The sequence below is a fragment of the Malus sylvestris genome, chromosome 9 (assembly GCF_916048215.2).
Source record: "Malus sylvestris chromosome 9, drMalSylv7.2, whole genome shotgun sequence".
NCBI classification, from domain to species: Eukaryota; Viridiplantae; Streptophyta; class Magnoliopsida; order Rosales; family Rosaceae; genus Malus; species Malus sylvestris.
In genome coordinates this window covers 32,891,167-32,915,909 of record NC_062268.1, presented here as the reverse complement: position 1 = coordinate 32,915,909, position 24,743 = coordinate 32,891,167, and the positions used below count along the sequence as shown (strand labels likewise).

Sequence of the window (24,743 nt, the reverse complement as noted above, 5' to 3'; positions counted from 1 at the left end):
GTGGTTGAATCATGAACTCCAAATTTCCGAATCAAAGGTATTTCTTTTGATTCAAGCACACCAAACTTTTTGCTCTATCTCTAGTGATCTCCATGGCAATGATCTTCTTCGCTTTACCAAGATTCTTCATCTCGAACTCATTCTTCATTTGCTTCTTCAATTTCTCAATCTCTTCGACATTCTTTTAGGCAATCAACATATTATCAACAAATAAATGAAAGACCCTTCTTGCAACTTCTTGAAGTACACACAATGATCATATTGACTTCTAGAATAATTTTGATCTCTCATAAATTTATCTGAGCTCAAATACTATTGTCTTGGAGACTGCTTCAAGCCATAAAGTGATTTCTTCAACTTGCAAAACAAATTCTCCTTCCTTTCACTTTGTACCCATCCGGTTAAAAACATATAGATCTCTTCATTCAAATCACCATGTAGGAAAGTTGTATTTACATCAAGTTACATAAGCTCAAGATCATATTGTGTAACAAGAGCTAACATAATAAGAATTGAAAAGTGCTTCACAACCGGAGAAAAGATTTCATTGTAGTCAATCCCCTCCTTTTGTGCATACCCTTTAGCAACTAGTCTTGCTTTGAATCTCACATTGCTTTTCTTATCAATACCTTCCTTCTTGGCATACACTCATTTGCAACCAATAACTTTCATACCCTTGGGCAATTTGGCTAATTCTTAAGTTTTGTTTTTCAAGAGAGAATTCATCTTGTCACCCATGGCATTGCAGCACTTCTTCTTTTCTACACTCTCAATTGCTTCATCAAAATTGGATGGAATCTCATCAATGCTAATAGGAAAAGCAAAAGCAACATAATCACTATACCGAGTTGGCTTGGTAATATTTCTCCTTCCTTTGTTCTTGGCAATAGATCTTGAGGTGAAACTTGCTCTTCATCTTGAAAACAGTATTCAACTTCAACATACATTTGATCTCGTACTTCTTCACTTGTAATGGCTTCAACATCAGCGGAATAAGATATGAAGTACTAGAGGTAACTTTCTCAAGCTCCACATGTTGGACATCTATCACATTCTTCTTAGCGTCTCTAAGCATACTTTCTTTGTCAAATGTCACATCTCTGCTGATTACAAGTTTCTTCATGGATGGGTATCACAATCTGTAACCTTTGACACCATTACTAAAACCAAGAAAGATATTCTTTTGGGCTCTAGGATCAATTATTTTCAGTTACATGAAAATGTGAACCAAAAATACGAATATAACCATAGTTAGAAGATGGTTTTCCAATCCATAGCTTTGTTGATGTTTTACCTTGAACAACACTTGAGGGTAACCAGTTGATGATGTGACATGCATAAGTAACTATTTTTGCCCAAAACAACTTGCTCAAACCTGATTGAGACAACATACATCTAACCTTCTCAAGCAAGGTTTGATTAAATCTTTCTGTAACTCCATTTTGTTATGGAGTTCCCCTGACACTAAAATGCCTCACAATCCCTTCCTCTTTGTAAACTTTAAGGAAATGATCATATATGTGTTCTCCACCATTATTCGATCTCAAAATCTTAATTTTCCTCCCAGTCTGGTTCTTAACCTTTTTCTTCCAACCTAAGAAAATTCTCAACACTTCACTCTTGTGCTTCATAGTGTAAACCTAAGACCTTCTAGAATAATCATCAACAAAGGTCATGAACCAATATCTAGGGAGGCTTTGTAGGACCCTAAACATTTGAATGCACATAATCAAGAATGCCCTTCGTCTGATGTATTGCAGTACCGAACCTCACTCTAATTTGCTTCCTCAAGACACAATGCTAGCATAAATCAAGCTTACAAGTCTTGGCACCTTTTCGAAAACCTTGTTTCATAAGTTCTTGTAGAGCTCTCTCACCGGCATGGCCTAATCTCATATGTCATAGTTTAGTAGTATCTAAATCAGACATGCCCAAATTTTCTTAGCTATAGACACTTCACTTGTCATAGTGCTTCCTTGCAATAGATACAAATGACCACATCGAGGAATTCATCACAATAAGTGAACCATGATTAACTTTCAAAGTGTGCTCATTTGAATGAAACTTGAAGTCATTGGATTCTAAAGTACCCAAAGAAATAATATTTTTCTTCAAATTAGGTACATACCGAACACCTGTCAACTCTTTATTCATTCCATCATGCAACTTCAAACAAATTGTACCAATCCCTTTTGTTGTACAAGGATTGTCAAACAATAACACCAACAAACTTTTTCAAGCTTGAAAATTAATTCTTGTGAGGAGTCATATGATGAGTACAACCCGCAGCAAACACCCACTTAATAGCACAATCAAATGATGAGGAATGAGTTAAAGCGAAACAAAAAATAAATAAAAAATCAGTTTCAAGCTCAACAACATTAGCTTCAGAACCCATTTTGCATTTGTTCTTCAATCTAGGACAACCTTTCTTCCAATGACCCTTATTATGACAAAAAGCACATTCATCCATTTCCAAACTTCGTTCTACCTTTAGAATTTCCTTTAGGTCGAGACTCTGACTTTTTCCTACTAGAGAAGGATCTTCTCTTCGATGATCTACCTTTAAAAAACAAAGCCTCAGAGGTACAATTATGATTTTATCTATATGCCTTATTTCATAATTCATCAAGGCATTTGACACATCTTCAAATGTTACCGTTTCTTTACCATGCATAATGGTGGGTAACAAAATGCTCATAAGTCCAACAAACAATTCAACAATATTAAAGCCTTATATTCATCATTAATATCCTCATCTAAATTCATCAAATCAGTATTCAACTTATTAAAAGCACCAAGTTGTCTAATCATTCTTGTACCTTTTCTATATTGGAAGTGATAGAGATTTTTCTTCAAGTGTAGTTGGTTCACTGCACTCATCGTCATGTACTTTTCTACTAGTTTCTACCACAACACATTTGCCAATTTCTCCTGTATCACAAAATATTTATGAGTTTTTGCAAGGCACAACCGAATTGTAGAGCAAGTCCATAAATTTAATTTCTTTCAATCCAGCTTCAACATAGTTTTCAGCTTATCTCCCAAAGTGGCAAGTAGATCTTGTTGATCCAACACATCATTGACCTCACATTGCCACATCCCGAAGTTTGTGCCATCAAACTTTTCACTTTGAACTTTGCATTTTACATCGCAATTCTTGCAAGACCCAGAGTTTCTTCCAGAAGGATTCTCATTTTGCCCATCTGACATCTTTAGCAACTAGACGGTACCCAAGATCAACTAGTGTTTTGATACCAATTGTTGTGCTTGGATGACACCAAACCAATTTGGAAACCAACTCAAGCTAACCCACAAGAAATATATCAAATGAAATGCAAGAACAAAAGTAGAAAGGACATCAAGATTTAACGAGGTTCCTCAACAGTCAATGTAATTGAAGTAGTAGAAGCTCACCAAATAATCTATTATTAATCAAATGGGAGTGTTAACAAAATCTTTGACAATGTCACAACCCAAAACCCCAATACATCTAGTAGCTCTCACACCAAAGAAATAAATAGAGAAGGAAATATAGTGAATAAGTTTCAATCTATACAATGCTCAAAGTTATTACAATAACAACTACTTTGATGGATGATTACTAACCAAAGAGGGTAGCAGCTCTCTTCTCTTCTCCAATAATATGGTTGTCGGCTCCTCTTAATTTTCCTCTTTTTTTTTCTTTTTTTTTTTTGGCTTCAAAGGGTAGCAGTTGATGCCAATTAAAACCCTAGCTACCTCATGTGGTAGCACATGGGCCAAATAAAAAAGGCCCCTTCAATGGGCTGTTCGGCTTACAACTAAAGGCCCACAATAATTTGGTCACATATTCAACACTTTGAGCCTTTGAGACTATCGAAAGGCCGAAAAGCAAAGAAATCTGCAGAAATCTCAAAAGAAGACAAAAGGTGGGTAGTTTCTTAGATTTAGATATGCTCTTTCATTGAAAACATCCCAAAAATTACAAAATCTTTGAACTTTCATGCTCTATAGAAAAGAGGGTGCAAAAATGATACTAAAAACAAGGGTAAATTACATAAAATTACCTTAATTATTGGTCAAACCACAATCTCATACCTCATGTTTTAAATATTGCAATGTCATAGCACAACTTATGAATTTGTTGCAATGTTAGACCCCCATTAAATTTTCTGTCAATTTGACTGTTAAATGATGATGTGGCAATAGTATGACCCACTCATTTGCCAACTGGAATAAAAAATTAATTATTTATTAATAAACTAAGAATATTTTTGTTTGATAAAAATTAAAACTAAGGGTAAATTACAAAAAACTACATCAACTATAGGTTGAACCACAATTTCATACCATATGTTTTAAAAATTATAATATCATACCTTATCTTACGAATTTATTGCAATATCAGACCTCCGTCAGTTTGTCTGTTAATGACCCACTCCCTAACCTAATTAGATAAAGATATTAATTAAATATTAATAAATTAAAGATAAATGATATAAATATTTTTGTAAAAACATGTGGGACCTACCCCTTCTCTCTTTCCCGTCTCACATCCGGTCTCTCTCTCCTCTCACATCCGGTCTCTCTCTCAAATCCAGTCTCTCTCTCTCTCTCTCTCTCTCTCACATCCTCTCTCTCATCTCTCTCTCTCATACGATTTCTTGAGATTTTTTCTTCCTCCATTCTTCACCTTCATCCTCCAAATTTCACAACTCATTTCGTATTTTTCTCAGAAATTCAAATCGGCTGAGTTAAAAAAAAAAAAAAAAAATTCACAACTCTTCTCCTCTTTCCCCAAAAAAAATTTCACCTTCATCCTCCAAATTTCACCACTCTCCTTCTCTCTCCCCAGAAAAAAAAAAATTTGGACCGAAAAAACCCATATTTTTTTTTGCAGTTCAAGCCTGGGTATGGGTCGAATTTGAGGATTTGGAAAAGAGGAGGTAGAAAGCCGGAATGTGGAAGGGGAGGGGGGGAAGGGCGAAGTAGAGGTAGAAGATGCCGCTGGTGAAGGCGACGAGGATGATGACGATAAGGGGATAAAGATTAAGATTGTTCTTGATTCTGAAAATGATGAGGAACCTGTCATCGTAAATGGGCAACCTAGAAGTTATCTTGACGTTGTTGAGCGAAATTGGGACACCGGAGAGCGGCGTGGTGACAAAGAGAGAGTGTCTGGAGAGTAAAGTTAGGATCTTGGTGCCAACAGGGAGGGATTTGAGGTTTTGAGGTTTTGGATTGGAAAAGATGGATGAAGCTAATGGGTTTATAGGAGGTGGGTTCAGCGGCAAGGATTTGAGGAGGAGGAGCTCCATGGAAGGGAGGTGGAGATGGACGGAGAAGGACGCCATTGAAATGAATCAAGAGGAAGAGGAGAAAGAGAAAATATAGGGGTGGGTTCCATATGTTTTTTATAAAAATATTTAAATAATTTATCTTTAATTTATAATATTTAATTAATATTTTTACCTAGTTGGGCCAAAGAGTGGGTCCTGCTCTAAGCCACATCAGTCCTTAACAGTAAAATTAGCAAACAAATTGACAGATGTCTAACATTGCAACAAATTCATAAGATAGGATATGACATTTTAATTTTTAAAATATGAGGTATGAGATTGTTGTTCAACCTATAGTTGAGGGAAAATAAATTAATTTCAAAACATAATTGAAGTTGTCACTAAATGCATAATAAAATGAAGAAAACCAAGTTGAGAAAATGTTGAGCCTTTCTTTCTCTTCCGCACCTTTGTTCGTCGAACTTGTAGTCTCCTAAATAATGATAAGTTGTCCTCTTCTTTTCCTTGTTATGCTTCCATTTTCTTCTACCTAACCGAAAATGGCTTAAAATTCATTTATTGACAACATTAGAAGAGAAAAACATAAAAACTCTTCAATTATCTGCGCACCACCTTATACATTAAGCACACCTTGATTAATTTTTTCATTTGACAATGTTTTCTCTTGTACCTTTGGTCGACTTGAGGCTGATTACCGCAATGTTCCCTTCTTTAATTATCCGCTATTCTCATTCTGTGACAATACTTGGGTACTAAATAATTAGTACCCAAAATACTAACCACATGAAGTGGCCCAATGAAAACAAATATATATATTAACAAACGGTATTATCTACAATGGAGGGCTCGAGCTAGCCTTTTAATGGGCTAGCAATAATGTAATTCAAATTTGTCTTTGCGATAATTGAACCACCTTTCACTTCCAAGTGAAGAAGAATATCACTAGATCGTAGTACTAAACACATTTGATGTTCCAAATTTTTTAATAAGTTGTTTTGTTTTTTAAGCATCACAATCCTAAACCAGCCCTAAGTGGCCAAACTCTAATATCATTAGACTATTAATTACGACTAGCATATTCACACACACTTGGAGGAGAGAGGAAGAGAGTGAGAGTGAACGTGGAATTGGGAAGGAGGGAGAGATGTTTATTTATTTATTTATTTATTTTAATTTTTAGAAAATTAGAGATGTTAAAATCACATGTATGTGAGGTTTAAACAAAAATAACAAAATTTTGTTTTGTGAAAGATGATTAAATAGTCTTTTCACCTTCTTTTGATTGACAAAGAGGGTTCTATTTATTTGTAGTTTAGATGTGGTAATGTCAAAGAAGAAATAGCACTTCAAAGGGAGGAAGAGAAATAGATTTCACGTTGAATTATTTGTCTAGAAGAATGAAATCTGCTTTTATAGACATTTATCATACCCTTTTCACATGATGCTCTATATAATTTAATTAATATTTCTCTTAAAATCAATCAAAAGTTCATCTGTACTCAAAGAACTATTTGGAAAAGGGGTGTGCTATCTACACACCACATTTTACTTCTTACACACTCCTTGGCAATTTCTGTCCGTTGATCTTCTTTAATTCATCCGATCCGACGGCCGAAAATTAAAAAGGTGTGTGAGAAGCAAAGTATTAAATATCGGTAATATCAGAAATATCGGTAGTCCAAAAACACGGAAATATCGATGGAAATATCGGGATAATATCGATATCGATAAAAATTATATGGAAACCACGGAAATTGTAAGAAAAACTTGGAAATTTTTATTGAAACTTTGCAGGATGTTTATTTAGTCAATTATCTATTAGTTTATCACAAAAAATTGGAAAGAAATGCATTGCATGATGGATTTAACATTATCAAGTTGATTATATAGCGAGCTGACAAACATTGTGAGTGTAGAAAATATGTAGTAATTAATGAAAGAAATTTAAACACACCATAATCATTTATATATAATGAATTAGTACAATATTTTACACTTTATACATTGCATGGTAAGATACATGAGTGACTTAGTACATTATTTTCACCTCTTTTCACCTCTGCAACACTCTGCAACACACACACACACACACACGATGCAACACGCACACACGCACACGCAACACGCACAAACGCACACGCACACGCACACACGCATACCCAGAGCCTTTCTGGATCCTTCTCTCTCTCCCTTGGTCTTTCCGTCTCATTCTCTCCCTCAGTCTCTCCGTCTCCTTCACACGCACACGCAACAAGTAGAACACAGAGCCTTTCTGGATCCTTCTCTGCCTCGGTCTCTCTGTCTCCGTCTCTCCCTCGGTCTCTCCATCTTCTTCTCTCCCTCGGTCCGGTCTCTCTGTAGTCCATCCATTATGCTGGGTCACCTCACCTCAGTCTCTCTCGAATCTCGAATCTCAATCTCGATCTGGATCTTTCCCTCAGTCTCTCCATCCTTCTTCTTCTCCCTCAGTCTCTCGAACTCGATCCTTCTCCGGTTCTCCCCCCCATCTCTTCTCTGCAACTCCGCCGAGCACCATCACCACCTCCCCCCCATCTCTTCTCTGTAACTCCGCTGAGTTGCTTGGGGCCTTTTTACGGTCTCTCTACACCCTGGGGGATTTGATTTTGCTGTTGTTCAGCTCGTACCCACCACCTGAGGTTTCCTCCTCCCTTTCTCACCTCCCGGCGGTGACGACGACGACGAATATTCGCGATAATATCGCTAATATCGTGATATTAGCGATATTATCGCGATATTTTAAAGATATTTTAATTTTACTCAAAAAAATATCGGCCGGTCAAAAAAACGATATTATCGGCAAAATATCGCCAATAATATCGATTTTTAAGACATTGGTGAGAAGTAAAATGGGATGTGTGGATATCACACCCCTTTGGAAAATTGCGATGGACTCGTAAATCGTGCGTACATTGATGATCTCGAAATAATATAACATTCATTTTGCTTTTGATATGCAGTTGTCTCCAAAAGAAAGCATAAACAAAATGAAAAGAGTTGCAAACTTTTCTATCAAGAGCTCTGGTATGTACTTTTTTTCGTTGTATAATATCGTTTGAAAATTATTATTTGCATTCTAAAAATTTAATTGTTCAAAAATTTAATTTCATTTGGAAAACGTTATTTTGATTTAAGAATTGTTATTTGCACTTCAAATTCTTGCTATAATCACCATGTCCACCAATACTGCCTCTATCTTATACATTGCAAAAACATTACTACCAAACACAAAATCATTAATTTTCATTATATATGTCTCTAAACTGCATATTAATATAACTTTGTTGGTCAACCAAAACTAATAAAATTACTATTATACCCTTTTATACCTAATTGAGATTAGATTAAAAAAAAGATATAGGCATTAAAGTAAGGGAGTTTTAACGAAAAGCCCACGGTACTGTTCACTTTAACGAAAAACCACATTTTTACACTTAAAAGTCAAACCTGGTACTATTCACTTTACCCTTTATTTTGTCCTTATCATTAAAACTCAAAGTTTTCAAGCCATTTTCATTAGTTTTCCTTTAAAGTAATTCACACTAACAAGTTTTTTTTTCGCTCACCACAAGTCACCATAGTTTTACTCCTACACTTTTTCTCTCCCACTCCTTACTTTTCCCTTGTTTAATTCCAATTCTTTTTTAAATTGTACTTTGATCACATATATAATGTATTTTTAATTTAAAAACAAGACCTACATAATTCATCTAGAAAGCAAGATATTTACCTCAAATAAACCAGTATTGCTTCATAATTTTGTAATTTATCCATCACCAAGGTATTACAAAAGACAATCTCACAATCAACACATTTAATAAAATGTGTAGAGTTTTCCTACTGAAATAAAACTATAAGTTCACTTAATTTATAATTTCACAAACTAGCTAGTCTAGTGTTTTATCTATTGGGTTGAAGTCATCAACATACTCAACTCACTCTATTCTCGATGCATCAATTTCCTGTTAAGTGTATGTAGCTTTTTCTTTGAACTGCAACAAATCACAATCAAAGAGAACGTGTGATGACAAAAAACAAATTTCAATCACACATAATTCAATATTAATTTTCAAAGTTTATATTTGTCAATGATGACTTTCTTGCAGAAGGTATCCCTTATCAGCATCCCCAATTGCAGGTAGTGCATGTCCAAGTTCTTGAACTCACTGAAATATAACCCCTACCATTTTATACACATATATTAATTGAAAATAATTAGCGATTAAGACAATATTCTGAACACGTAGTTTTCAACAATGTTAGGAACATACACCATGTTGTATAAATGATCAACAATGACCAATAAAAATGTCAAAGTCGAAAAAAACTTATAGTTGAATGATATATAGAGTTAAATACAATCAAATAGGCTACTCATTAGGCCAGAAAGAATTTGGAACAAAGAAGGATGCTCAGTCAAAAGTACAGTTATTTAAGAAGAATCCTTAATCCACAATTAAATGGAACAAAGAAGCTATGACAGAAATTACTTACTGCGGTCATAGTTATTTGCTTGGTACCCAAATTGTCTTCAAGGTCCTTTCAAAACGATCAACGTAACATGTTCTCTGTCCACTGTCCGGTCCCGTCATTAACTCTTTTATAAATTAATTTCTACTAAATAGTTGTTAACTCTCTCTCCCCCACTCTCTCTCTCTCCCTGTCTCCACTTCACACCATATTGCCCCAACCCGCTCCCTTTTTTTACCACCATTTCTTTCTCTACTAGTCTTTATGTGAGGATCATTAACTAATTTTTAGCTACTCAGGACATCTAAATCGATAAGAACACATCGGGGATTGCATTGGGTGGAAAATTAATTAGTAAATAGGAGTTAACCGGGCTGAGCCGGTAAACTAAGACCATTTTTACCTGTTTCTCGCCGAGGCAGTTCATAATCATGTCAAGAAAAAAGAATCTATTAGTGTCCCTCTGTGCAGCCAAATTGCAACCCTGTTTCAAAAAATCTTTTAAATATATTTGACAAATGTGTAAACGAAATGAAATCAAAATTGAAATTCACAATCTAACTTAAATTAACATAGCACACAAATAGCACATTAAGATAAACAAAGTTGAAATTTACAATGTGACAAATTTTAAAAGAAGCACAAATCAAATCAAATAAAAAAATTTCAAAGAAATATAAAAAATATGAAAGAAATAAAACAACCAACAGAAGTGGAGATGCCAATAAATGCAAAATTCCAAGCACTGCAGCAAAACCTATCTAATAATAATCTAATAATCCAACCACAAAAATCCATATACGTTGATATATATATATATATATATATATATATATATATATATATGTGTGTGTGTGTGTGTGTGTGTGTGTGTACATACACAAATAAATATGTACAAAGATTAGGGTTTCCAAAAGTTAAAGCGCATACCTTTAAAAGGCGAAAACTGCTGGAATATAAACGCAAAGTAAAAAAAATAAAAAATAAAGAATTGAAGGTTGTTGGTTTGACGATAATGGGATGGAATAATTTCACAATATGCTGATTAGTTTTTTATCATTTCACAAAGAGTGTGTCGAATTGATGAATAGGATTGGAAGGAAGACAAGATACTGGGTGAAAATGAGATTTGAAAGAAGTAGAAGAGCATTGAACTTTTAGGGTTTGAGGAGTGAAAAAGAGATTTGAAAGAACAACCAAACCGGGTAGCTGGGGGAGATCATTGAGAAAGTGGGGAATTCACACTGGGTGAAAACGATAAACACCACGTTTTCACTCACGTCTCCTTTTCTTTTTTTCTTTTTTTTAAATTGCGTCATATTATTATCTTAATAACATTTTAAATAAAAGAATGTCATTAAAATTTTTATCAAGTTTCATGAAAACCCTATTTTGTATTAGTGGAAGCAATCATGATTAGGCTACCTCATAGCTCTAGGGAAAAAAAATTAATTTCTAAACACAATTGAAATTGCAACTAAATGCATAATAAAATGAAGAAAACCAAGTTGAGAAAAGTTTGATCCTTTCTTGCTCTTACGCACCACTGATTGTCGAACTTATCGTCTCCTGAACAATGATTAGTTGTCATCTTCTTTTCCTTCTTATGTTTCCATTTTCTTCTCCCTAACCGACAATGGCTTAAAATTCATTTATTGACAACATTAGAAGAGAAAAACATAAAATCTCTTCATTATCTGCGCGCCACTTTATACATTAAACACACCTTGATTAATTTTTTTATTTGACAATGTCGAAATGTTCCGTTCTTTAATTATCTGCTGTTCTCATTCCAGGACAATACTTGGGTATTGAATAGTCAGTACCCAAAATACTGGTTCAATACTTAGGTACTAAATAGTCAGTACCCAAAATACTAACCACATAAAGTGGCCCAATGAGAACAAAACATCTGTTACAACTTTAATTTACAAATGTGTAACCAAACATAAATATTAACCTCACATCCAAACATCCCCTTTCTTCCTCAACGCCTCCCTCTTCCAACCTCACTCCTCCTTGCTTTCTGCCATGGTTTCAGCGCCATAAACCTTGTCCTCCCCAACGCTTCCGGTAACCTCGTCTCCTCCGTCGGTGCCACCCACTTCTCCTCCAACCTTTCTCTGTCGACCCTGCCCCAAAATCCTCCTATTCTTTATCGTGGAAGCCATGGCAGCACTCCATTGTCGTCGTCGAACTTCTTCGTCATGGAATTCACGGCAGTATAGAAGCCCAAATTTCCCCAAATAATTTCAACCTCCTTCGTGATTTTTCTTCTGGATGAAATTTCCTTCATAAGGTTAGTAAGATGGATATGATCTGTCATGGGTGGTGAAATTTAGGGGATGGAGCTGCCATGGCTTCGGGAGAAAGGGGAGGGAGATGGTTGGTGGAGGTATGGTAGCTGTCAATTGTGTTCTTAGTGAGAGAGAAGATGAATGTTTTTTTTTTTTTGACTCAATTGTGTTCATATAGCCGATCCCACTCAGTGACTTGGATTTTCCAAGTCTCCAACCAAGAAGTTTTCCTCACTCGGGAAATTAAGGGAACACTACCCCAACCTACATGCTCCACTCAGAAAGCTTCAACATACAAGCTTCAACAAAAGAAAATTCAAAGAACTTAGCGAAGAAGGCTTTGGTGTATTTAACACAATACGTTGAAATGAAGGAAAGCTTATTTATTGATATCCCCGATAAGCTACAAATATGTACATATACATGAGTCAAAATAAACACACAAGAGGGAGCCTTCACAAAGATTGCTTAGGAGAAGTCTCAGCAGTCGGTAGAGCCCCAGAAAGAGAAGGCACCGGAGGGGGATCATTTGGAGCCTCAGTACTGGACAGAACCCTAGAAGGAGGAGGCATCAGAGGTTGATCATTTGGAGCTTCATTACGCGGTACAGCCCCAGAAGACGAAGGCAATAAATGCCTTTGGAACAAACCCACAAATCTCTGATGATCAAGTAAAACCTGACCATCAGTTTCCTTCATCTGGTCAAGTTTCCTCTTCATGTTTGTAGCATAGTCATGTGCGAGCCGGTGCAACTGTTTATTCTCATGCTTGAGCCCTCTAATCTCCTGTTTGAGACTCATCACTTCAGCCGCCAATGATTCAACTTGGCGGGTTCGAGCAAATAGGCGTTGTGCCATATTAGACACAGAACCTGCACACTGAACACTGAGAGCCAGCGAATCCTTAACAGCTAACTCATCAGACCGTTTGGAAAGTAGTCTGTTATCTTTGGGAGTGAGAAGGTTCCTGGCCACCACCGCAGCGGTCATATCATTCTTCATCACGGAATCCCCAACGGTAAGAGGACCAGTTGGGGAGACGAAGGATGGGCGCCATATGTTGTCTGGAGAAGGCGGGGCTGCCTCTTCAACAAGGTTCAAGTCAAAACGACGGTCGGAGGGGCCAGACATTTTCAAAGGTGTTGAAGAGAGAAGAGGTCGGACAAATCAAGATCTTAGAAGTGCAAGAATGAAGCTTCTACTGGTGGAGATTCAAGTGTGCTTTGGAACTTAATGCCAGCCCCTATAAAAATCTGCACTCGACGGAGCTTCAGAAATCAAAGAGGTGCCTGCTCAGAAATCGAAGAGGCGTTTGCTTTCTCAAAAGTTGGGCTGCTTAGAGATCACGAGGGTTGATCTCAGAAATCGAAGAGTCGTTTGCTTTCTCAAAAGTTGGGCTGCTCAAAGACCACGAAGGCCGATCTCAGAAATCGAAGAGGCGCTCGCTTTCTCAAAAGCTGGGCTCCCTAGAGACCACGAGGGCCGATCTCAGAAATCGAAGAGGCACCTACTTTTCCAGCCTTGTCAGCACCTGTCACACGCACACTCAGCTTTGCGGAAATTATGGGCATTCTGTCAAAGACTTCTGGGGAAGTAGAAAACACATGAATCTTACTGTTCAATCACCCACTTCCCACACGCAACAATAGCTCATGGGTACCACAGATAACTTTGCCAAAGTTCTCTGCCAAAGTTGAGCACGTGAAGCTTGCAGCTCCCACTACATCGCTCTGACCAAGAAGGGTAAAAGAATAGCAAAGAAACAGCACTAACAAAGTTTAGACCCATAAATTTTGAAGGTCTAGCTACCATATTATTACCCACAAGGGTAAAGGAACAGTACCACTGCTGGATAATTGGAAAGTCCATGTATGTCAACCTCTGTGCTTCGTGGCAAGGTAGACTAGCAAACATGCCCAACCTTTACTCACATTCGAGAAAACACTCCCAATAAGATTGCTTGCTCCAAAATCGAAGAGGCACCGTCCTCCGAATCTAAAGAGCCAGACTCCCAACATGACTACTTTCTTAAAAATCGAAGAGAGGGTAAAGGAACAGTACCATTGCTGGATAATTGGAAAGTCCCTGTGTGTCAACCTCTGTGCTTCGTGGCAAGGTAGACTAGCAAACATGCCCAACCTTTACTCATATTCGAGAAAACACTCCCAACAAGATTGCTTGCTCCAAAATCGAAGAGGCACCGCCCTCCGAATCTCGAGAGCCACTCTCCCAACATGATTACTTTCTCAAAAATCGAAGAGACACTGCTCCCCGAATCTCGAGAGCCAGACCCCCAGCATGATTGCTTTCTCAAAAATCGGTGAGGCACCGTTCTCCGAATCAATCGAAGAGGCGCTCGCTTTCTCAAAAGCTGGGCTGCTCAGAGACCACGAGGGCCGATCTCAGAAATCAAAGAGGCACCTACTTTTCTAGCCTTGTCAGCACCTGTCACACGCACACTCAGCTTTGCAGAAATTATGGGCATTCTGTCGAAGACTTCTGGTGAAGTAGAAAGCACATGAATCTTACTGTTCAATCACCCACTTCCCAGACGCAACAATAACTCATGGGTATCACAGATCACTTTGCCAAAGTTCTCTGCCAAAGTTGAGCACGTGAAGCTTGCAGCTCCCACTACATCGCTCTGACCAAGAAAGGTAAAAGAATAGCAAAGAAACAGCACTAACAAAGTTTAGACACATAAATTTTGAAGGTCTAGCTACCATATTATTACCCACAAGGGTAAAGGAACAGTACCACTGCTGGATAATTGGAAAGTCCCTGTGTGTCAACCTCTGTGCTTCGTGGCAAGGTAGACTAGCAAACATGCCCAACCTTTACTCACATTCGAGAAAACAGTCCCAACAAGATTGTTTGCTCCAAAATCGAAGAGGCACCGTCCTCCGAATCTCGAGAGCCAGACTCCCAACATGACTACTTTCTCAAAATCGAAGAGAGGGTAAAGGAACAGTACCATTGCTGGATAATTGGAAAGTCCCTATGTGTCAACCTTTGTGCTTCGTGGCAAGGTAGACTAGCAAACATGTCCAACCTTTACTCACATTCGAGACAACACTCCCAACAAGATTGCTTGCTCCAAAATCGAAGAGGCACCGCCCTCCGAATCTCGAGAGCCAGACTCCCAACATGATTACTTCCTCAAAAATCGAAGAGACACTGCTCTCCGAATCTCGAGAGTCAGACCCCCAACATGATTGCTTTCTCAAAAATCGAAGAGGCATCGTTCTCCGAATCTCGAGAGCCAGATACCACAGACCACTTTTTCAAAGTGCTCTGACAGAGTTAAAACATGTGAAACTGGCAGCTCCCACTACCGTGCTATGACCAAGCAGGGTAAAGGAATAGCATTACTACTTGTTGTTAGGGAGACTCCTATATATGTCGACCTCCATCCCCAACGGACAGGCAGACCTGCAAAAATGCTCAACCCTTCATCATATCTGAGAGGGCACTCCCAACAAAGCCTTTCGAAATATTCATCTTTCTTTCCCCCCGATAATACCTCTGCAAACAAGCTATACTAGAGCAAGAATATCTCATATCATCAGGGTTAAAAGCAAGAGTATCCCATATCATGCTTTTTCCCTGTTTTTTCTTTTGGCCTTGTTTTTACCTGCAAGACAAGGAGAAAGAGAGCAATCAGTCAGCACTTGGAATCAAGCTTCCAGCCAGGAACTGACTGCCTGGAACCCCTTACCTGATTACTTACCTGGCATTGCTCTCGAGTACTCATCTTCAACATCTTATGTTTCCAGGGAAGATTCCGCATCTGCTTGAGGAACAGATAGGGCAAGTGCGAAGGATACAAGGAAGCATGTGGAGACAAGCGTAACAGCACACGTGCCGATACATCCATTACTCTGTCAAAAGCAAAAGTATCCCATATCAGCAGGGTGGAACGTACTCTAGATTTGATGGACTTGTTTTGACCCTCAAATTCTTCAGTCGGCCTTATACTCTGGAGGAAACCAGAAAACCCTCCAGCTCAGTTCAAGAATAAGCCTGTGGAAAGTTACTTCTTCAAAAGCAAAAGTATCTCATATCATCTCTTCTCATTTTTCTTCTCTTTATCCTTCATGCTGCTGCAAGATGGGGAGAAGGTGAACAATCAGTCGGAGCTCTGATTGCTTACCTTGTCTGTCACCTCTTTCAGCAGACCCCCTAGCTCGGCGACTTGGGGGACTCCTACTACATGGTTTGTATCGCGCTTGACCAAGCCTGAAACTACAAGTAAGCTTCAAGTGAAATTGATACATTACCTTGTGCATCTCCACCAGTTAAAGATACCACCCCTGGATGGAGGAAGAGTACTTCCAGAGAAGATGCCACATCTACCTATGAGACAGATAAGGCAAGTCAAGACGACACCACACTCCGATACTTAGAAGTTTCGTGATTACGAGATCATTCTCCCACAATATTTCCTAATGTCATTTGTACTAAATCATTCACTCGTACTCACTAAAGGAGAGCTTGAACCTATGTACTTGTGTAAACCCTTCACAATTAATGAGAACTCTTCTATTCCGTGGACGTAGCCAATCTGGGTGAACCACGTACATCTTGTGTTTGCTTTCCTATCTCTATCCATTTATATACTTATCCACACTAATGACCGGAGCAATCTAGCGAAGATCACAAAAAGCGACCGTTTTCGTTACCTATGATCTATCTTGCAAGAGAACGGAGAATTAGATGGAGATCTCAACCATAGAATACGAGCTGGATGGAAAGAGTGCATCCGGCGTGTTGTGTGACCGTCGTAGGCCACTGAAGCTCAAGGGAAAATTTTATAGGACGGCAATAAGGCCAGCGATGTTGTATGGCAGAGAATGTTGGGTGGTGAAGCATCAACACGTACACAAAATGGGTGTAGCGGAGATGAGGATGCTTCGTGGGATGTGTGGGCACACGAGAAAGGATAAGATTGGGAATGAGGATATCCGAGGTACAGTAGGAGTAGCCGAAATTGTAGGAAAGATGAGAGAAAATCGGCTCTGGTGATTTGGACATGTGCAAAGAAGGCCGACTGACGCTCCGGTTCGAAGATGTGACTACGGGACAGAGGTTCAGGGCCGAAGGGGTAGAGGAAGACCTAGGAAAACTTTGGAAGAGACTCTAAGAAAAGACTTAGAGTACTTGGATCTAACGGAGGACATGACACAAAACCGAGCGCAATGGCGTTCTAGGATTCATATAGCCGACCCCACTTAGTGGGAAAAGGCTTTGTTGTTGTTGTTGTTGTTGTTGTTGGTAAACTGGGAAGATGGATGTTTGGATACTAGTAAAAGAGAAAAAATGGTATGTTTGGTTAGCAAGATAGTGGGTGTTTGGGGAGAGTTTTATTTGACAGGCCTTCCCTTACTGTTCTTCTTTTCTCATGCAAATGAACTATCATTTGCATGCATGTCGTCTCTAGCTATTACTATTAGTGGATCTCTCATCTATAAGACGACAACATACAAGAGAATACCATTGGGTGGTGTGGGTGGCAAACAAGATTCTAATAACATAAAATTATGTTTGGTCCTATCCTATGGAACAAAGTATCACCAGCCGGTGCAAACAACGCAAATCTAAACACACACACATATACTAGCATTTGCCTACATAATTTGTGTGTATGAACATTTTTTTTTTAAATGAGAAGGAGAGAGGGGGAGAGAGAGAACGTGGAGAGAGAGGGAGGTTTTTGTTTTTGGTTTTTTTTTTTAATTTTTAAATATTGGAGATATTTTAACATCATATGTAGGTGCGGCTTTAATAAAAAACCAGTAAAATTTGGATCTGCAAAATTACATTATTGCCCTTTTTGTGTGATAGAAGACTAAGTATAGAAGATTAAATAGTATTTTCATCATCTTTTGATTGACAAAAGGAATTTCATTAATTAATATATATATATATATGTATGTATGTATGTATGTATGTATGTATGTAAAAACAATTCAAAATAGCTCTTTTAAAATAAGGGAAATGTTATTAGCACCTCAAAAATCTCATTCTACACTTCTCATAAGTGTATTTTTCTTTCTAATTATAGAAAATTTAAAGTGCAAAATAAGATTTTTGGAGTACCAATAACAATTCCCTAAAATAAATTTTCTAAATACGGAATCTCACCGGAGTTGTTATATGATATCCAATATTGCGCTATTAATTTTTAGGACACAACTCCAACAGCCATCACCACCACCACCCTCACCACCACTGCAACTATCGCCACCAATATCGCTACCATCTTTACCGCCACCACCTCCCACTATCATTGCCGTCATTATCACTACTACCACCACCGCTGCTATCTCCACGTCGTCACCTCCACCACCATGGCCACCACAACCTTTACCATTTTCGGCATCATCACCATCACCAAATTCTCGATCAACGTCGCCGATACGATACCACCCCTCTCCATCATTGTTACCTCAATCTCCCTTCGTCTAGGACCAATCACCATGGCTGCCATTATCATACTTGTAAATAAATAAAAATTTGAATTCTCTTCAAGATGAACAAAATCAGACACTTGGCAGCCTCCTAGCTCTGCTCGACCTTTCAGAGTGAGGTTGTCTCTGTTCCTAACCTCGCGTTGCTCGAGCTCATGACTGCCTGGATTTCGCAGTTGAGAATCGGGGGTCAACTCCATCGTTCCATCTAGATCAGTAGCTCTGTGGTACAAACTTCAATTGGTGGTCTTCAACGAGCAAATTGTTCTACATTTCGTTCTCTGCCTCATGCACCGGCTTTAAGCGTGCAGATATGGTGTTTTTTTTAAAATGCCTCAGTGAAATTCAAAGCAGATTATATATGTTTTTCTTAGTTTTTAAGATTTGAAAACAGTTACCTAAGTTCTGTAGCAACCAAGTTTTTTTAGTATAAAAAGTTGTATGTGAAAACTTGTTCATGGTCTCGACATCTATTTGCAAGTGTGATATAACCTTGTTTTTTCTTTTACTAAGCAGATTTCTCAAAAGATGCAAAAGAAAACAAAATGATTTGCATACTGCTCTGTTTCTCTTCAAGTCTAGTCTCGATCAAAAGGTATGACCTATTGTTTCATTCTTTAATTCATCTGCTTTAAAAATAAGGATTTCTTTCTCGTATATATATATATATATATTTTTTTTTATTTTGGATTCGTATATATTCAACAGATCAGAGAAGCAGACGAATTGGTAAGCTGAAGGTGCCATGGCGATGGATATACTCACTGCAATCATTCCTACAATAATTGACTACACAATTGGACCAGTTGCACGCCAAGTGGGTTATATCATTTTCTACAAAAGCAACCTCGAAGATCTAAAGAGTAAATTGGAGAATTTTGATTCTGTCAAACAAAGGATGAAGCATGAAGTTGATGAAGTCGGAAGAAAAGTTGATCAAAAAGTGGAAGCTGATGTCCAGAAATGGCAGTCAGATGCGGAGAAGACCACTCTGGAGGCAAAAGCACTCTTGCATGATGAAGGCGCAAAGACAAAGTGTTTCATTATATGTCCTAATCTGATATCCTATCATCAACGTAGCAGGAAGGCAACAAAACTGATGAAAAAGATTGAAGAACATGAAAATAAAAAAAAAGAATTCTCCAGTGTTTCTTACAAAGCTCCCGTAGAAGACATATCTGCCATAGCCTCCGACGAGTACATGGCCTTTGAATCCAGGATTTCTATGGTGAAGGATATCGTTACAGAACTGAAAAAACCTGATATCAACAGGATTGGGGTGTACGGATTAGGGGGCGTTGGGAAGACAACACTTGCCAAAGAGGTTTACAGAGAAGTTGTGAAAGAGAAGTTATTTGATGATGTGGTTATAATACTAAATGTGAAAGAAAAAAAAGACAATGAAAAAATTCAAAATGAAATTACCAGAAAGTTGAGCATGGATGCTGATGAATCAAAGGACATGGGAACAAGGGCGAGTCTCCTACGGGCCAGGATAAAAGATGGGAAGACTCTTGTCATTTTAGATGATGTTTTGGAAAGAATTGACTTTGAGGCTGTGGGACTTGTCGGTGTGCCGAACTGTAAGTTATTGTTGACATCTAGAGAAAAAAAAGTTTTCTTCTCTGATATGCGTACCCAAAAAGAATTTCCACTTGGATTTTTAAGCGAAAAAGAAAGTTGGAGTTTGTTTGAGAAGATGGCAGGTGATGTTGTTAAAGACAACCGTATACTGAAGGAAGCAACCCAGCTAGCAAAGAAATGTGGAGGTTTGCCGGTTTTGGTTGTTGCAGTTGCAAGTGCTTTAAGGGATGGTAGTTTGGAGGAATGGAAAGATGCGTTGAGAAGTTTCAAAAGATTTGACAAGAAAGAGTTGAATGAAAAAGCATTCTTGGCTCTAAAGTGGAGTTACGAACAATTGGAGGATCAAGAGCTTAAGCAATTGTTCTTGCTTTGTGGGAGTAGCTGCAATTATCTCAGTGACTTGTTGAAGTATAGTATGGGTTTGGGTTTGATAAAAAATGTTGAGACAGTGGAAGAGGCACGGACTTCATTGAATGTAATGGTTAAAAAATTAAAAAATTCTTGCCTATTGCAGGACAGCTATGACGATGACACTGTTAGAATGCATGAACTTGTACGAGATGTTGCTGTCCGGATTGCAACTGTTGATCAAAAAGCCTTTTCAAGAGCATATGGAGATGAGGTGAAAGAATGGCCAACTGAGGATTTCCTTGAAAAATGCACAAGGATGTCCTTAAAACGTTGTAAGATCCCCAGGCTTCCTGAAGTACCTTGGGAATGCCCAGAATTAAAATTGTTGATCCTGGATATTGGTAGTATTGGCAACTCCCACGAAATCCCAAGCAAATTTTTTGAAGGGATGAAAGAACTCAAAGTGCTGGATGTAACCAGATTCAGTATTCAGTCACTACCTCCATCTCTTCAATCCCTAAAGCATCTCCACACATTGTGCTTAGATCAATGCGAGTTGGTAGACATAACTCTTGTTGGACAGCTAACAAACTTGAAAATTCTTAGCCTCCTAAAGTCCAAGATTAAAAAGTTGCCCAAAGAAATAGGGCAATTGACAAGGCTACAATTATTGGATTTGACCGGTTGCTCTGAACTTGTTCTGATCTTACCTGGTGTTATATCAAGCTTGACAAGACTAGAAGACTTGAGGATGGGAATAAAAAGCTTTAAGCAATGGGAGGGTGAAGGTCCCACTAGCGGAGGAAGTAATGCTACTGTTTCAGAGCTGAAGCACTTGGCTGAACTAACTGCATTAGACATACATGTTCCAGATGCTGACCTTCTTCCACCGAACTTGTTCTCCGATAAGTTGGAAAGATACAACATACTTATCGGTGATTGTTGGGAGTATCCTGACACGTACGGAACCTCCTCTAACATGCTAAAACTGAAGCTCACCAGGAGAAATCAATTCGACCGAGGTATAAAGTTGCTGGTAAAGAGATGTGAGCAATTGTACTTGGATGGGAAGGAGAGTGGGAATATTATTTCCTTTCTATTTGACAGTGATGCTGTGGAACAACTGAAGTGTCTCCATGTCCAAAACAACGACGAAGTTACATATGTCATTAACTTCGTCAGTTGGAGTTATTCTCATAATACCTTCCCCAACCTGGAATCTCTAACTCTTGAAGACCTTGTGACTTTGGAAAGTGTATGTTATGGCCAACTTGTAGGCGAGCCCTTTCAAAAGTTAAAATCTTTGACACTTCGGAATCTACCGAAGCTTATTGGTTTCTTTTCCAAAGACAAGCGAACGATTGGTACAGATGCCGACGAAATCGTTTTGGAGGGAGAAGTTGGTGGACCACCGAGACTTTTCAGTAATGGAGAGGTACTTTCTCTGTTATTTTTCTAGCAAAATGGTTGCATGATTCTTTCTCCAAGTAGTTTTCTTCTTCGAATTTTTAATTTCTTTTTAAGATTTATTTTGATAACCCATGGTTTTTTTTTTAAGATTCCTTTTTAAGATTTAAGATTTATTTTTTCAATGAGCCAAAACCATTTAAATGATATATTTAAGTTATCAGGTTTTGATAACCCACGGTATTCAACTATTGAAATTCAACTAACAAGTCAAATCTTGTGCACCCATTTATGCATGTGACACCTCTGACTTTCATGCAATTTTGACATCTGTCCATTTACTCAACTAAACCTAACGGCGTTAACTCCCAATAAAATAAAAAATCAGAGCGCAGCCCAGCGTACTGGGTATCTCTCCCATCCCCTTCCTTCCTTCCCTCCCAACGCCACCAATCACCGCCACCAATCAACGCCACCTCTTCAAGTACAGCGGCAGCATCTCCCTTGATGACGTCATCGAGATCACCACGGTTATGAGGAACAGATCCATGGCCGAAGGAGCTCGCGGGAACGGTGAAGGAGATTCTTGGAACCTACATCTCGGTGGGCTGCACGGTCAACGGCAAGGACCCCAAGGATTTGCAATAGGAGATCGTCGATGGTGACGTCGAGATCACTCTCGATCGACAAGGGTGTAAATTCAACAAATTTTGCACCAAAAAGGATTTATTCTTCAATCTTCCCAAATTTGGTCGTCCCCTATAGTTTGAAGGAGCAATTAAATTGAAGGGCGAGGCTTTTGGGTTTGATTTAAGGATTTAATGTGTGAAGGAGATGCAATTGCCATTGCTGCTGTTGTGTTTGGGGAAGAGAGAGGAGGTTGGGCGGCTTCTTTTTCTTAACTTTTGCTAGAGTTATGTTAAGGTTACGTTTGTGTACAAGTGTCAAGTATTGACACGTGTCATAAAGAGATCATACTTTATTTATTTTTTCTTTTTTTTTTGTCAAAAAGCCACACTTATTTTAGGTATAGAAAATTTGAACCCGGCTTTAAGTAATAGGATGATTGATTCACCACTTACCATAATGATCTTTCACAATAATGTGTTTTTGGTATCAATTTAAAAATAAAATAGGTTTTTGTTTTGTCGAAAACAAAAATGTTTAAATTTAAAATTAAATTAACATAATTTTGGCCCTATATATATTTTTTTTCAGATGGTTTTTTACTTCAGTTTGTTCTTTGCTAATTAATGAAAGTACAAGGACATGCATCTGTCTAGTAGCCTAGTAGCTTTCTTTTTAAGTATATGACATTTACTTTATATCTAACCATTTAGAATATATACGGCTAACAACGATGTAAATTGTAATTTTCTTAAATAAACATGAATTTTGTTATGTGCTATGCAGGTTAAGATGCCCAACTTAACAACCTTGATTGTGCATCAATGTGATAGTTTAAGATTTTTGTTTTCGAGTTCCATGGCTAAATGTCTTGGACAACTCAAAAATCTCAAAATATCTAATTGTCAAATCATGGAAGAGATAGTGGGAAATGAGGAGAAAACAGATGACATGTTTGATAAGCTAAGCCATCTAGAGTTACAACATCTTCCAAACCTTGCTAGATTCAGCTCAGGAAGTTACATTAAATTTCCGTCTTTGGCGTATCTGAATCTAGACAATTGTACTAAACTGCAGACTTTCATCTTTGATGCTAAGAGTGAAAATATTACAACCAACAAAGAAGAAAGAGATATTGAGCTCTTTGATGAAAAGGTGAATTATAAGTTCACTTCTTTTCTTTATGCTTTTATTTCTAACTTATGCATGCGTCCCACTCTTGTGAAGAAAGGTTTGTTCACAAGGTCTAAAATGAATATTTGACAGGTAGGATTTCCTAGCTTGGTGGTATTGTGGATACAGGACTTACCTAAATTGAAGACAATATTCCACAACCAACTTCATTCAGATTCTTTTGGCAAGCTCAGAATTATGGATGTTCGTAGATGCCACAGTCTAATTAATATATTTGGGCCAAGTATCATGGGTAGATTGAATGCTCTAGAGTTATTACGAATAATGCATTGCCAGTCACTACAGGTGGTATATGACACATCTATATTCAGTTTGAACCGTTTTGAGTGCCCAAATCTATACTCAGTTTGGATAGACTCATGTGAGAGTTTGAAAAATGTATTTCCCACCTCAGTGACCAAAGATCTTAAGCAGCTAAACAATTTCAGTGTCAAGAATTGTGGTTTAATGGAGGAAATTGTTGTGAAGGAAGAAGGACCACAAACGACATACGAGGAGTTCGAGTTCCCTAAAGTAACAAATATGGAATTTGATAATCTACCCCAACTTCGGAGTTTCTATCCAGGACTGCATGTTTCTAATTGGCCATCACTCAACATATTAAAGTTCAAGAAATGTGGTGGTGTGAAAATTTTTGCTGTTGAATTTTCAACATATCAAGACAAGTTTAAGTTGGGCCACCCAATACCAAAGGAACAACCTTTCTTTTTAATTGAGAAGGTAACCATACTTGTACACAACTCTTTTGATATTCGAAATTTTATGTGATTTTTACATACTAGTTTAACATACACCATCAAGTAAATACATTTATTACCTTTTTAATATTAAAGTTATTATGTTTTGTCCAGTTTTTCAAAATATTTTAAAGTATGCTCTTATTGTTGATTATATTTCAGGGTAAGTCATTCCTCAACTTGGAAGTGTTGATGTTGGACCGGAACACGGAGATTTGGTATGAACGGTATGGTCCACTCCCGACAGAGTTGTTGAGTAAAGTAAAGACAATTCTTTTTGCTACTTCACATCCCAAGTCAGATGTTT

General features: G+C 37.9%; 1 long non-coding RNA gene and 1 pseudogene across 1 annotated transcript in view; one reads left to right on the top strand and one right to left on the bottom strand.

Annotated features, from left to right (window-relative positions):
* Nucleotides 1-24,743, top strand: part of LOC126634488 (uncharacterized) — a 219,169-nt pseudogene that overhangs the window by 4,450 nt on the left and 189,976 nt on the right.
* LOC126634517 (uncharacterized) overlaps nt 18,503-24,743 on the bottom strand; it is a 44,069-nt gene continuing 37,828 nt past the window's right edge. Inside the window, exon 2 of the long non-coding RNA XR_007627372.1 lies at nt 18,503-18,673. This is a non-coding gene — a long non-coding RNA (uncharacterized LOC126634517). The remainder of the gene's footprint in view (nt 18,674-24,743) is intronic.